The 16,286-nt window shown below is 39.9% G+C and overlaps 1 protein-coding gene across 1 annotated transcript in view; it reads left to right on the forward strand.

Moving 5' to 3' along the window:
* mboat2a (membrane bound O-acyltransferase domain containing 2a) overlaps positions 1-16,286 on the forward strand; it is an 88,488-nt gene that overhangs the window by 22,281 nt on the left and 49,921 nt on the right. The window lies entirely within an intron of this gene.

A 16,286-nucleotide genomic window follows, 5' to 3' on the forward strand; every position in this document is an offset into this window, starting at 1 on the left:
GATGATTACTTTACAGTATGGCGGGTGTTTATACTTGTCCTGTATGTAAACTGCGTCAGTCTACTTCATTAGCGGTTTCTTTTTCTTCGCTTGAGCTTAAATGCTTTCATTCTATTCTTTTTTTTATTTTTTTAATTTTTTTTTTAGCATTGCTTGTTTAAATAATAATAATTTAAAAAAAAAAAACACAGGACATGATATAAGCATGTTTTGTTTATAATTAGAAGCTTGTTTTTTGTGTTTTTTATGGTGAAGAAACCTTTATGACTAAAGTTTTTTTACAACGCCTCTTTCTCATTAATTACCTTCATTTAAATAGAATATTCAAATGTTAGTTTTTTATTAGCTTAAATTTTTGAATACCAAATTATTGATGACTGCCCATCCCTAGTTGACATGGTAAATGTATTGGCATGTATTGCAACAGAGTAGATTCTTACCACTCTGCTGCGAGTGACACAAAAAATAGCTCATTGGACAAAGCAATATAAAAATGTTAAGTATTTGTCCTTCTCAAACGGTGCTCAAACCCAAAAACTCCCAACATTAGAGAAACTCTTCGAAATTTCAACATAACAAACAGTAACTACTAACTATTCTCAAGATTTACTCCGTCCAGTTTTGTGCAAACCATGCTGGGAACAACAGATCTCTGTGGTTTCAGTTAATGCCAACAAACATATTTATGTTGGCAAAAAAAAAAAACACTTACTCGCCAGTTCTCCTATATGCCGTAGCTTGGTTTTCGGCAACTCCTCCACCCTCTAACGGATGTCAGCCATGCTTCCCCAGGCGGATCGAAGGCAGTCCTCCTGCCCCTGGTGGACTAAATGCCCTGCCGCGTTCTCGGGGGAACAGAAGGGTCTCCCCCGCTCCTGGTAGTGGTTCTCCCACTCCAGGCGGCCGGCAGCGAGCCCCTCACCGCTCTCAGTCGGCGGTCTCAGAGCCGCCGCATTTCAGCGGCTGGTAGGGGACTTCTCCGCCCCTGGCAGCAGCCCTGACCGCTCCAGGCGGTCGTTTAGGAGCCCCTTCTCCCCCAGCGGCTGCTCCGTTGGGGTGGACGGTAGTGGCGAGAACTCTAATACGGCGTATCCCTCCTCCTTCCCGAGTCTTCGGCACCAGGGTAAAGGGATTTAGATGGGCAAGGAAGAGGCGAGAACCATCTTGATAATATAAATAATACTTTAATGGAAAACTTAAACAAAAGACACAAACTCAAATGACGGTCAGCTGGACGTAAATGATCTCTCTCTCTCTCTCTCGTCGCACCACCTTCCACAGTCGGCCTTTATCCCTCTCGGAGGCTTAAATAGCCTGATAAGGGACGGGGTGTGTATAATCACGCACCGGCCCCACCCTCCGCCCTGTCACAAATAGTTAATTAAAATATGTAATTTTGTAATAACAATGTTTTCCTAAGTTATTCATCCTCATGTTGTTCCAAACCAGTATGACTTTCTTTTTTCCTTGAATCACAAAGGATAAACTCTTCTCTTTTTCTTGCAATGGAAACATACAGTCACCAGGGGCTGTGAAACTCTAAAAAGGACAAAAAAAGCACAAGAAAGGTACCTTTTAAAGAGTCCATATGACTTGTTCGCTAAATTGCTTTAAAAATCTGTGGAGCAGCTGCCAAATCCTATTCACACCTGCACTTATTCAAACTTTCTGAATGCAGTTTCGCTGCACTAGGTTTGACGTCAGTGATGCCAATGCCATTGGTTCTTTCATGTCTAGAAGTCAATATATGCAAGGGCAAGTTAAATTTGAGAGCTTATGTTTGGAAGGGTATGAAAGTGAGTGAATGGTGGCAGAATTGAAATATTTGGAACTATTATTACTCAGACTGATAACTTTATTTGATCAAATAAAGGGCATAAACAACAGCTCTGTGCTTTAGTTATGTGGTCTGGTTTTCAGGTCTGAATTTAACTATAGATTAAGATGAACAATAAAAATTATGAATTTAAATAAAAGCATGTAACTATATACAACATTTTAATCTCTATTTGATTTTCAAATTGGAATCGAATCGAGAGCTTTTGAAATGGTAACAAAATATCAACAGCTCCTGTATAGAGGTGTTTGTCAACCCTGTTATCCACTGTCTGAAAAGAACAACCTTCCAAAGAGCCACAGGGGCTGTCCAAAGACTTTAATATCCCTTCTGAGCTTGTTAAGTAGACAGGTCTCAGTACAAAGATGATCTGCCTCCCTCTGGCGAAGTTTTGCTCTTTTGAGCAGTCGGTTGCTTGGATACCAAATGTGAGGCCCTTGGTTTCCTCACAAGCGAGGTGATGATGTGCAGTCAGTGGAACGTGTCTTGTTTACACCCTGCTTTGTTTATAGATAAGCTCCAATATTATAAAACCTAGTCAAACTTGAGGCCATATTTAGCAGCATCATTTAGAATACATAACATCAGCAAATAAAACGCATATGTTTCACGATGTGGTCATACTGGAAGACATTAGAAGATTTGTTTGCTTTGTCATCCTGAAATGCGAGGCAAATGTTTGGCAAGGTTAGATTACTGCAACTTATTGTATACGGACTGCTTCAAACTGCTTTGTCCCATTTACAGTTAGTTCAGAATTCGGCCACTAGGCTCCTTACAGGGTCTAGAAAGTTTGACCACATTACTCCAGTATTAGCATCCCTATACTGGCTCCCCATAATATGGAGGATAGATTTTAATATTCTGCTCTATGTATATAAAGTTCTATCTGGTCTTGCACCTCAATATCTCTGTTACCTTCTTGTCACTTACTCTCCTACTAGAGCACTTAGGTCAGCTGACCAACTTCTGCTGAAAGTTCCTCGTTGTCGCTACAAATTGAAGGGTGATCGTGCATTTGCTATTTTAGGCGCCAAACTCTGGAACAAGCTTCCACTTCTTATCAGGACTGCTCAGACGCTCTTCCCTTTTCAATCTGCTTTAACAACACATTTTTACTCATTTGCTTTTGAATACATTTTAATTAGGGATATAGATTTTAGGCTCAGGTATTTATTAGTATTTATATAAGGGTATATTATGCATATTATGTTGTGACTGAATTATGTATTGTAAAGCACTTTGGGTCAACCCCTGTTGTTATAAATGTGCTCTATAAATAAAGGTTGAGTTGAGAAATGTTGGATCACCATATTTAGGAACCACAGTTTCAACATATCCCTTCATTCGATTGGGATGTGCTATTCTGGACAGCAAGGGCAGTAACTGTAACATTGAGCATATTTTGTAGTATTAAACACATATTTTGTAGTATTAAACACGTATAAACCATTTTCATCAGGTTCCGGAAATTCTTCGGAAAGAACGCAAAGAATGGCCTTCTCAGCTGCTGTAGTTGCAACGCTTGTGTAACACAACAGGGTGTTCAACGCACCACCGTTTCAGTATAAATAAACGCTTCGGTACATTCGGTACAACATGCCCCTGGGCTTTAATATACTTTTATGAGAAGGATTACATGTGACAGCGTCTGGTTAGGACACAGTGTGACAGTGGGAATGCCTTTTCTTTCATTGTTTCTTTTCATCAGGATGTGGTATTTGCAATAGGATTATAGTAACGAAAGGTAAAACTAAAACCATGATAACGTGGATAAACCATAACCATAAAACAAATTATGCAATTTTTCATAAGAAAAACACATCCTGAAATAAAATTGTATTCCTCACTACCCCGATATATTTATATAAGTTCATTGTAAATAATTTTATATCTGTGATGTGTGGTTTGAAATCCTTAGTTTCAATATCTGTTTCTTCATGGTACAGATTTCTCCTTTTATTCCTTTTCAATGCTGTTTAGAATGTTGGGGCCATTTAATATGATTTTGAGTGATTTATGAACTAGTTTAATCATTGACACATTATGGGTTTGCATAGAGGTTTTAAGCAAATAATCAAGGCCGAATCCACGACCCAGCCCATGCTTCTCGCAGTGCTGTTTATGATGATCTGCATGGCTGAGCGCTTGAGACTAGCCCATGAGTAAATGCACGTCTCTACGCTGATCTGTCTATTGAGCCTTGAGCTGACTGATACGAGTAGAGCTGTTTCCTTTCACGTTTTGAACGTTTGCTGTCTGATGTTTCTCATACGCAAGAAAAACCGACCAGAGTGTCGGCCAACTTTGTATTCGCACTAGAGCGACCTCTTGCAAAGTATAATCGCACTGTTAGGAAAAATGGTCCCAAATATGACCATTTAGTCAAAGTCTGGAGATCTGCAATACAGTTTACCTTGAGCCATTTTTCCTTCATAACTCTATCATGACTGATGTTTTAAGAAGGTAACCTTCTGTCATGTCAACCTAGATTTGTTTACTGTAGACAATCAGGTAGTAAGTGTAACTGTCAGTGTGCCAAATGTGAAGTAGATGATGGTCATCTTGAGCTGGTTGTTGGTAATGCACAATCTCTTATTCTGAAGTTCTGATCCCAGGGGGCCATAGAAGAAGAATTAGTGTCTCCAATTTTTCTTGTCTTTACCCAACATGATCACACATGAAGTTGGCATGATGTTTCCAAGAGTTTCAGCCACATAATGCCAATTCACTGACAAGCGGCATTTACCATCAGGCATTTTTGCATCGGCTCCAGCATGTTTACCTTCCTTTGTGGTGCGTCCGGAAGCACGTTGCCCTAGCAACGTGGAAGACCTGGATTCGTATTCTGCATTAAAACCAGGAAGTAATCGCATTCGCATAATCGGTGACGAACATGATTCAAGGTTGCATTTCCCCCCTAACATTATATTTTTACTCCACTGATGGTAAGGTTTAGGCTTGGGGTTTGGGTTTGGGTTGAGGGGTACAGTTTATAAAATATGCTTTCCTCTTCACCTCGCTACCCTACATAAGACAAGCGGCTATAGAAGAGCGATGGATGGGTTTTCCTCTTCACTGTATTGCAGTCCTGTACAGTGAAAACAACTCCCTTTACAATTCACTTTTGGTGCCCCTCCATGGACATTACACCTAGAAATGATGCTCACTTGTGCCCATAGGCCCAACAACACTTAACGCTTTAGACACTGGGGGCAGTGTTTCAAATTTCAGTATAAGAAACTGTAAACCCAAGGTTACATCTGAATTATCATGCAGCATGTTTAATTTGATGTGACCCTTGCCAGAACTCACTTGTGCAGATTTATTTTTACATCACTCCTGCCCTGTGTATTTTAAGATATTATTAATAAAGCTTGTTATCTAACTGCTATGATGAAGAAATGTATGATTCAACTTAGGTGTATGTTTCCAGCAAGCTAAAAATGTCGTCACATTTAACTGAGGCTCTAGGGGGATCTGGCTTTCAGTACAGTGGACAGCCACATGTAGGAATGGTGCTGTTTCACCCATATTTATTATCTATGTTAATCTTACAGTTTCAGTTCCAGTGTTTCCCTCAGGATTTTGTGAGACTGTGGTGGGTGGACCTTGGACACTCTATGGGGGTCCATGGTCATGCTCCCCCGTAAGATAATGTTTTACATTTTAAAGTTAAATGCATCAGTCTGGTGCAATTTGAGAGCAAACTTAAGAGGCTCTACCTATGAAGAACTTTTTGCTGTAGTTGTAATTTAATCAAACACATTGGTTGTATAGATATGAATGGTGATGACATGGCAAAAAAGTCACATCCAGAAAGCATGGTAAACGATACGGAGCTAAAACAGTAGATTTACTTTAACATGATTAGTTAACATTACAAACAACCTAACGTTACATGATGAGCCAACTTGCTCCTCAGATGCTGAAAATTGCTACGTTGTCAGAGCTGCTGGTAATAACATTAGCCAATTGAAACATGCCTACAGAAGAACTGTGGCGAATTCTCCAAGAAGCTTGTGACATCATATCTGGCAACAACCAAGAAAAACTGTGTCCAGGTGTATCTAGGAGAATTAGTGCTGTTTTAAAGGCAAGTAAGGAGGTAGAAAATAAACTACTCTCTGTTAAGGTGTGCAGTTTTTAATGACAAAGCAAAGATTTGGGATTCCAGAGCTTGAGAGATGAAATTGTGACCCTGAAGAGAAAAATTTGAATGAAATGGAAATGGTTAATATGCTCACGATTACACGTTCACCGTGGGCAGAGCGTCAAATGCCATCTGCCAATAAATTGGTGTGATTTTAAAGGGCTTTAGGGATGGTCACTCTTGGGAGGAGTTCCCATAGCATCAGCTAATCATGCAGTGTCAAAGTGACTGACTTGATAGAGAACCAAGTCATACCATCTTAAGGTGGTCAAACTGGTTTTAGGTACCAGTGTGCTTGTTTGGTACTGATTCAAGAATGTTTAGGTGTTTAACACGCTGTAATATGAGATGGTAAGGTCCTGGCTGGGCTAATAGATCATCTTTGTCAAGGGCTTTGCTGTAAAACCAAAATGGTTTGACTTGGGTGGCAACATTAACATAGACGTTTGAAAAGTCATGTATTTTAGGATTCAGGGGCGGAACATCCTTGTGTATCAATGTTTGTGTGCATTTTTTGCCTGTATTTTCCTGTGTACTGTATGTTTAGAATGCATGCTTACGTTTTTTGCTTAACACTCCTCAACCACTAATTGCATGCCACTTTTAGAAACCTGTGTTTGATATTTGTTTTCTTTCAGTTTAATCGTAGTACTTGGTCTCCACTAAAGAACACTTGTTTCTCATCAAATTCAAATTCAAATACATTTCAGAGATATTTGCAAAGCACACAGTGGCCAGACTCTCTAATATTGAACTTTAATAAGTCATTCCCTCTTTCTGTTTGTCCCCATATGTCGGCTCGCCTCATTTATTTCTCTTTCAGCTGAAAAGGCAAGGAAAGGGGAGAGAGAGCCAGATGGCTGGCTGCACAGATGCTTTAGTGCCACAGGGGGACAAATTGTGTCATTTTTCTCTCTCTTTATGACGCTGTGCCCTTACTTCTGAGACTCATGCTATTCAGACTAGTCATTATAAGTGCTTTCCAAATCGTGGCATTTGCATGACCTAATATAAGGGTTGTTTAAAGAGATGCTGGTAGTGCATTTAATAAATTTGCCTGAATATGCATTTCAAAAGCAATTAAGATATTGTCAGCAGATGAAACACAAAAGGTCTTCATACATTTCTTGAATCTATGCTTAATATGCAGAGAGAACTATAAGAAAGCCAGGAAGCAGTGTTGTAGTACTCGAGACTCGGACTCGTCTCGGACTCTGTCTCGAGACCATATTTTAATGGTCTTGGTCTTGTCATGGACTCGTGTGCATTTTGACTCGGTATTGACTCGTACTCGAACATTTTAGGACTCGGACTTATTCCCGAGTCCACTCGAGTCCAATTCAAAATATTTTTCATGATTATTAATGTATGTATATAATATTTCTTTAAATTGATTGACACGCCCAGTGATTGGTGATTTTCTAGTGCGTAACTGCGCATGACTTGAGACTAGTTAGCACAAAGGCAGCAAGATTCGGTCAGGTAGGGAGGATGTGAGCCTCTAGCAATGTGTGAAAATGTCTGCTAAATCGACCATTATTCAGTTTGCCTTTAAAGGACACAAAGAATTCATATGCAGTAAGACTTTTAAAAGGAAACACTCTGCAACATGTACATTCTATGGGACTTCAATTACAGAAGCAAAGGTTATTAGTTACATTTAGAGAGTGGACTGATATTTCACCAGCTTAGAAGAACTGATAATATTTTTTGAAACCAATATCACTAAGTAAATAAAAGTAAATTAGGTAATCAACCCTCTCTGGTCTCGGTCTCGACTCGGACTCGACCTCCTCTCTGGTCTCGGTCTCGACTCGGACTCGACTCTCTCTGGTCTCGGTCTCGACTCGGACTCGAGTGAGTTGGTCTCGACTACAACTCTGCCAGGAAGGTTGATTTTCCCCTAAAAGTTTAACAGCGTAAACGTGCATGTCAATGAACTGATAGTGGTCTGGGAAGTGGTATTCAGCCATCTTAAGTGAGATTCCAATCTGAAAAGAGTGGTACATGACCAATGGGTTTCTTCTTTTACTGAAGAACTGACAAGACATCATGCTGATCTGAACATTTTCTGAACACGATCGCACTCGGCTGCATATTATCACAAATGCAGATTGTAATCCATAGTGACTCTCTCACCAAGCATTTTTGCTGGGGTTCTTCTACACTAAAATGACAAAAAATCAGAATGTGGAGGCACTGTAGTCTGTTTTTACAGAAAGGAATCTCTTTATTAACTGTAAGTTGCATTTAGACATAACGTTCTACGGCAAGCCTCGAGGGGATAAATACACAATCACACACATTCACAAGATAAAGTTACTCCATGAATCGCACCCTAAATCACTCTGTTTAATTTTTTATGTTCACACGGTACTACTGTTGTCATTTCAGCAAGCTTTATGAGACCGGGAATCATTATGTCTGTCAAAAATGTAATATAGTAATTTAATTATCTGTTTTAATGTCAAAACGTATACAGGCATGCATACAAGGGATGGGCATTATCAAGTAATATTATGGTCGAGTACTCTAACCCACAAAAAATTAGTAATCAATTAAAATGCAACTTAAAAATAACAAATATGACACATGTGAAAAAATGTTTTTTTTTGTTTTATTCACAAACCTTACCAAGAACCGTTTCAATATAAGCTAACTTCAGCTAAATATTATTATTATTTTTTTTTTAAAAGAAAGAAATTAAATTTAACAATATTCATTATTTAAAATGTATAAAATTATCATCTCACCCGGAGCTTACATAGAAACCAATACTGATGTCATTAGGGTAATGCACATATAGTTTAAATAAAGCTATTACATTTTTATTTTTTTTATAATTTCACATTAAAAAAGAACAAAGAAAATAAAATGTGGTAAAGGTTTGCTTTTTATAAAATGCACTCTGTGGTGACATACTGGTTTCGTCTGATAAACGTCAGAGTTTCCTTTACCGCTTCAAAAACAATTTCCACCACAAAAGCAGTTCCTCTTCCATTGGTATGCATGACCAACAAGAACCAAATACCAATTGAGGAGAATTCAATAAAGATCAAAATATTACAAGTATTGCCACATTTGGCTTTACTTAAAAGCCCACAATAAAGACACCATCATAGTTCCTTCTCTCAACCAACACCTCGGCAACACACATCCACACGCATGGACTCGATTGCAACTGGGAAATTAGCGAGGGATTCGGAGGGAAAGTACAGTCTAATTCTGTATGGCAGGCAAATGTGCAAAGAAATACATTTGCAATATTCAAGTAGTGTATTTAAAAGTCAGCTCAGCTGGTGCAAAATGAGTACTCGATTACTTGTGTACATCCTTAATTCACACAACACTTGCTCACATTGGATAAGACATTGTTGTATGGTCAAATTTAATCCAAGAGTGAAAGTGTCCAACAACAGGCTGATTACTGATATTAAGTGAGTAATATTTGACTGGTCATGTGATCTCAATATGATAGCCCCCATTAGGTAACCCTCTCCATGTAGAATAAAGCATTTTTTCTAAGGTTACTGATATGACTGGACTCTTCATGTGAGTATTCATGATATTGCATACATATTAAAAAAAAAATGCTATTAATTTATTTTAGAGTAAAACTTTTTTTAATGAGGAAAATATGACTAAGTACATCTTTTAAAGGAGATGCATTGGGTTTCTTGATGTAGCCAAAGTGAAGAGGGGCACGTTTTTTGCCAATAGAAAGATGCAGACTGGGAGATTCAGAGAGAAAGTGACAACTACCAGAAGGGGGATAGAGGATATGAATGGTGTCTTCAGGGAGTGACCAAAATAGACCTGTGAAAACAAACCAAGCACCTATTGGAATTTCAATAGCATTCTCTGAATTGTGTGATGCTTGACAGAAAACTGTTGTTAGGCCATTCCTTTTATGCAGTGCATTTTCACATCCCCATCATATACAATTTTTTAAGATGGAAATTATTTTAGTTTGTTTTTGTATCACACTTAATTGAATATGAGGGGACTATTGACAGGTTATTCCTACAATGCAGTGCATTTTCATATAATAATTAAGGCTGTTGATTAAAAGCAATAATTAATGCATAATCAAGTTACTGAGTTGCACAACAGGAATAACCTTCATAACAGCACGTTTTCTGGGGGTTTTAGGCAGCGAGAGAACAGGCCGCACTTAATAATGGACGTGCTTTGTCCCTGTCATATAGAATCTACTGAGTGAACTAAACTGGAGAAAAATGAATTGAGAGTGAGACATAAATAAAGCAGGACTGGAAAGTGGAGTTATACTGGGCTTATGACTGATTGTTGCTTTGTTTGTTTGCTTGCATGGCAGCCGGCACATGAGGATGCCATGCACACACACACACACACACACACACACACACACACACACACACACACACACACACACACACACACACACACACACACACACACACACACATACACACAGTAGAATCAGACAGAAGGCCATTGAGAAGCAGGGATAATTTAAATGTGTCAGTGTGGTTCCTCAGCAAATTACAGATGGTATTTTATGGCATATTACCATTCTACTCATTCTATTTTTACAGTATATATACTATATGCATATACAGTACATTTTCTGTATGCAAGGAAAACTAAAATGGCCTAAAACTTTCACCACAAGACACATACTCTTTAGTTTCTTATAGGGGTTATGAGAAAGAGTTTCTCACCCAATCTTCTTATCATTTATCATAAATTGGGTCTGTTTTGAGTACTGTATGTGGGTCACATGACTTGGTTAAAATTTTCTGTGATCGTTAAGTCAGCCTGACTTAAAACCAACATGGCCGCCCATGGTGCAGGACATGCTTACTTTGTCAAAATCAAATCAAAATCAAATCACTTTATTGTCACACTACCATGTACACAAGTGCAACAGTATGTGAAATTCTTGTGTGCAGTTCCGAGCAACATAGCAGTCATGACAGTGATGAGACATATACCAATTACAATAAACAACATACTTACACAACACAATTTACGTATCAAATGTACACATACTTACACAACACGATAATTATATACAATACACACAATATAGAATATACAATACAGTAAGTAAGGAGTATATGAAATATATATATATATATATATATATATATATATATATATATATATATATATATATATATATATATATATATATATATATATATATGAAGTAGTATATTGAGGAGAATATGTTGACAGTCCAGTGTGAGATATAAGATGAATAAAGTGCAGTGCTAATTATTGATCCTGATAGATCAAGTGTTCAACTGTCTGATTGCTTGGGGGAAAAAGCTATCATGTAGTCGGCTGGTGCGGGTCCTGATGCTGCGATACCACCTGCCTGATGGTAGCAGTGAGAACAGACCATGACTCGGGTGGCTGGAGTCTCTGATGATCCTCCGAGCTTTTTTCACACACCACCTGGTATATATGTCCTGGAGGGAGGGAAGCTCACCTCCGATGATGTTCCTGGCAGTTCGCACCACCCTTTGCAGGGCTTTGCAGTTGTGTGCGGTGCTATTGCCGTACCAGGCGGTGATGCAGCCAGTCAGGATGCTCTCTACAGTGCTGGTGTAGAACCGTGTGAGGATGTGGTGGTTCATTCCAAACTTCCTCAGCCGTCTCAGGAAGAAGAGGCGCTGGTGAGCCTTCTTCACAACGACCTCAGTGTGGGCCGGACCATGTGAGTTCCTCAGTAATGTGGACACCGAGGAACTTGAAGCTGCTGACTCTCTCCACCGGTGCTCCATTGATGGTGATGGGGCTGTGTTCTCCGTCTTTCTTCCTGAAGTCCACAACAAGCTCCTTGGTTTTACTGACGTTGAGGGAGAGGTTGTGCTCTTGACACCAGCGTGTCAGAGTGTGCACCTCCTCTCTGTAGGCTCTTTCATCATTGTCAGTGATCAGACCTACCACTGTCGTATCGTCAGCAAACTTAATGATGGTATTAGAGCTTTGTGTTGCCACACAGTCATGTGTGTACAGGGAATACAGGAGTGGGCTGAGAACACAACCCTGCGGGGCTCCAGTGTTGAGGGTCAGTCATGAGGAGATGTTGCTGCCCATTCTAACCACCTGATGTCTGCCTGACAGGAAATCCAGGATCCTGCTGCACAGCGAGCTGTTTAAGCCCAGAGCCTGGAGTTTCTCATCAAGCTTGGAGGGCACTATGGTGTTGAATGCTGAGCTGTAGTCTACAAACAGCATTCTCACATATGTGTTCCTTTTTTCCAGATGGGAGAGAGCAGTGTGTAGTGTAGATGCAATGGCATCATCAGTGGAGCGGTTGTTGCGGTAGGCAAACTGCAATGGGTCCAAAGACGTGGGCAGCACAGAGCAGATGTGGTCTCTGATTAGCCTCTCAAAGCATTTGCAGATGATGGGGGTCAGAGCAACAGGACGCCAGTCATTTAAGCAAGTGATTATAGCTTGCTTCGGAACAGGCACAATGGTTGATGTTTTGAAGTATGTGGGGACTACAGACAGGGAGAGGGACAGATTGAAAATGTCCGTAAAAACACCAGCCAGTTGATTTGCGCACGCTCTGATGACGCGGCCCGGAATGCCGTCTGGACCCACGGCTTTACTGATGTTCACCCGTCGGAATGATCGGGTTACATCCACAACAGAGACGGAGAGTGAATCAACCTCTGTAGCGTCAGCCGGGAGTGCTCTCTCCGCGAGGGTGGTGGTGTTGTCCTCGAAACGAGCATAAAATGTATTAAGTTTGTCCGGGAGATATGCAGCGTTGTTCATGGTGGAGACTTTATTCCGTTTGTAGTCCGTGATTTTGTTAATTCCCTGCCACATACTTCTGGAGTCAGTGGTGTTGAACTGACCTTCAAGTTTGTGCCTGTACTGGCGTTTGGCTGTACTGATAGTGTTACGGAGGGCATAACTGGCTTGTTTACGCTCCTCCGTGTTAGAAGAATTAAAAGCGGAGGTCCGCGCAGTGAGTGCCGCGCGAACATCGCCGTTAACCCATGGTTTCTGGTTGGGGTATATCCGTATAGTTTTGGTCGGAACAACGTCCTCTACGCACTTCCTGATGAAACACGTTACGCTGTCAGCGTAAACCTCGATGTCGTCATCAGAGGTGGACTGGAACATCTTCCAGTCCGCGTGATCAAAACAGTCTTGTAGCGCAGAGTCTGATTGGTCCGACCAGCACTGGATCGTTCTGAGGGTGGGTGCTTCCCGTTTCAGTTTCTGCCTGTAAGCAGGTAGAAGTAGAACGGAAGAATGGTCTGATTTGCCAAATGGGGGGCGGGGGAGGGATTTGTAGCCTTCCCGGAAAGGAGAGTAACAATGATCTAAATCCCGGTCCCCTCATGTGTTGAACTTTATGTGTTGGTGGTATTTTGGAGCGATTGTTTTGAAGTTGGCTTTGTTAAAGTCCCCGGCAACAATGAACGCAGCCTCAGGGTGCGCGGTTTCCTGCTCACTTATACACCCATACAGTTCCCTGAGTGCCCGGTCTGTGTCGGCTTGTGGGGGGATGTACACAGCAGTGATGATGACCGCTGTGAATTCCCTCAGTAGCCAGAATGGTCGACACCGAAGCATGAGATATTCCAGATCAGGAGAGCACTCTGATCACACCATGATTTGTTGATCATAAAACATACACCACCACCTCTGCTTTTACCTGAGAGGTCTTTCTCTCTGTCCGCTCGGTGCACGGAGAAGCCCGTGATTTCGATGGCCAAGTCTGGAATCTCCGCAGCCAGCCAGGTTTCTGTAAGGCAGATAACACAGCAATCTCTCCTCTCTCGTTGGAAAGAGATCCGCGCTCTCAGCTCGCAGAGCTTGTTGTCCAGAGACGGAACATTTGCCAGTAGTATACTGGGTAGCGGGTCGATTTGCACGACGTCTTACTCTGATGAGAGCGCCGGCTCGTTTTCCTCTTTCCTTCTGCGTTTCCGCGGCCGAGCAGCCCAGACAAAGGGCTCCGCCGGCGTGTTTGTAAACAGCGGGTCGGCAATAAGGAATTTGAAGTCCGGTTTTCGATGTGTAATTGTAGAACTAATGTCCAAAAGCGTTTGTCTGTCGTAAACAATAAGGCAGACAACATCCAAGACAAAAAAACAAAGAACTGTAAACAAAACAAACAATAAACCGCAGTGTTGTAACGGAGCTCGCAACGCAGCAGCCATACTTGGCGCCATCTTGAGCCCATCTTGAGCCTTGTGATAACTCATTAGAAATGATATCTTTTCTTAAGTAAAAAACAAAACAATAAAACTACTAATATTAATTGTGAACATTGTCTTAAGATGCAGAAGAAGAAAATTAAGTCATAAGTTGTTTATGACTTAATTTTTTTATTTAGCACATTTTGAAGTGTGCGTATCCCCTGAGATACGGTTAAGCCACAATATTACTTTTACACATTTATTACATTTACATATGTCACACATGCAACCTTAAAGCAAAACTTTTCACATTTTTGTACACACACACACACACACACACACACACTCTCTCTTGCGCACGCACACACACACACACACACCTGTTTTAACAGAAATTTTATTGACTTAGACTTTTTTTGTACCTTAATAGGGCAATGTATCCTGGGAGATACAACTTTATATACCAAATATATCAAAAAGTCCTTTTTGGATATGTTTTACTAAGTTATTAAGTCCAAATGATATAAAAAGTGACATTACATGTTTTTTTTGCTAATCATTTTCCACTCTTGTCTGTTAAAGGGCTAGGAAAAAAGAAGCAATATTTCTTGAATCCTTATTTGACCTGACTGCTAGAGATTGTGAGATTTATTTTTTTATTTTTATTTTTTATTTTTTTTTACATAAATTGCCAAACAACTGTAATTATTTCTGAGATGATAACTGGAAAGCACTCGCCGAATTGCAACATATTGAGGTCATGAGAAACGACATACTAGTCAGTGTACAGTAAACTGTGCAGTAAGCAGTACATTAGCATTCCATTATGGCAGAAAAGAAGCTTTAGCACTGATATAAGCCCCCATAAGGTAACAGAAAGGAGGCATACCTTACTTTGATACCATTATTACTGCTCATTATCAGTGACAACTCCTGGTTAGTACAGGCCATTGTTTTTGAAGTGTCTTAATTAAAAATTACTATTTGTTTGGCTTGATTACCTCATTAATCATAAAGATCCTGGGCTTTTGCCTGAACTGTGTGTAACCTGGCACCACACTGGCACTGTTGTTGTGTTGATTGCACTGAGAAAGTTATGAGTTGTTCAAAGAGTTCTGTTGCTATTATAGTGACATGTAAAGTTGAAACATTTAATTTTACACACATGTAAATTACATTATATGGAAGGCAAAGAAAGGGTGAGTGACTGGTTCTACACAAAAGCCTACTGTAGGTTGTTGATGAGTAAGTTAAGCTGTGAAATGCACAGGAGTCATTAAATGCCAGGTCCAGACCTGACTATATATAGTATACAGTATAGCTCTGTGGATTCAGATCAGCATGTCTGAACTATATGCATACACAAGGGGTTATTTTAAGGCCTATTTGGTTTCCTTTACCATGCAAAGGCGCGTTATTGACAACATCGACAAAAAAAAAAAACTGTTGACAAAAATGTTCATTGTCGAATAGTCGTTTGATGTAATTTAACGTAACTTGAGATCATACAAAACTCTAATGATGACACTTGAGAGCAGCACTGGAGTGAGGAGAGGAAGAATTACACCGATCACAGTCCAGATGCACTCCAAACTTTCCAAACAGCTTCAGGTGATGTAGATCACAAAGTATATTGCAAAAATACAAAAGTAAATACAGAAGCACTCTCACTGTGGAATAAGTTGAGCTGGAGCAAAACTTGCAACCAAATTGGCCCGGTTGCTAGGGAGGGTAGAGTTAGTTGTTAGTAAGCATGTTTAATACAACCTTTTAAGTCTGGACACAAGCTGAATAATCAGTTAAGAGCTAACGATTAATCGTTTCAATAATTGCTGAATTGTCGAATTATCGTTCTAATAATCATTAGATTAATCGATTATCGTTACTTGCAGCCCTAATTTAAAGAAAGGAAAGTGTCAAAGGGGTGTCCGCTGAAATAAAAACCGTCCTCTTTCATGGGGTTTTTGAGCATGTGTTCTCACTTTGAGGCTGTTGGGCATGAGAGAACAGCTGAATGATGTAAATTCTTGTAATTTCTTTTTATTATTTTTTTTTTTTGCATGACATTGTTTCAATTTAAAAATATAAATTATTATATTATTATATATAATATTAATAGGAACATGGAGAAGACTCT

The sequence above is a fragment of the Xyrauchen texanus genome, chromosome 16 (genome assembly GCF_025860055.1).
Source record: "Xyrauchen texanus isolate HMW12.3.18 chromosome 16, RBS_HiC_50CHRs, whole genome shotgun sequence".
In the NCBI taxonomy this organism is placed as follows: Eukaryota; Metazoa; Chordata; class Actinopteri; order Cypriniformes; family Catostomidae; genus Xyrauchen; species Xyrauchen texanus.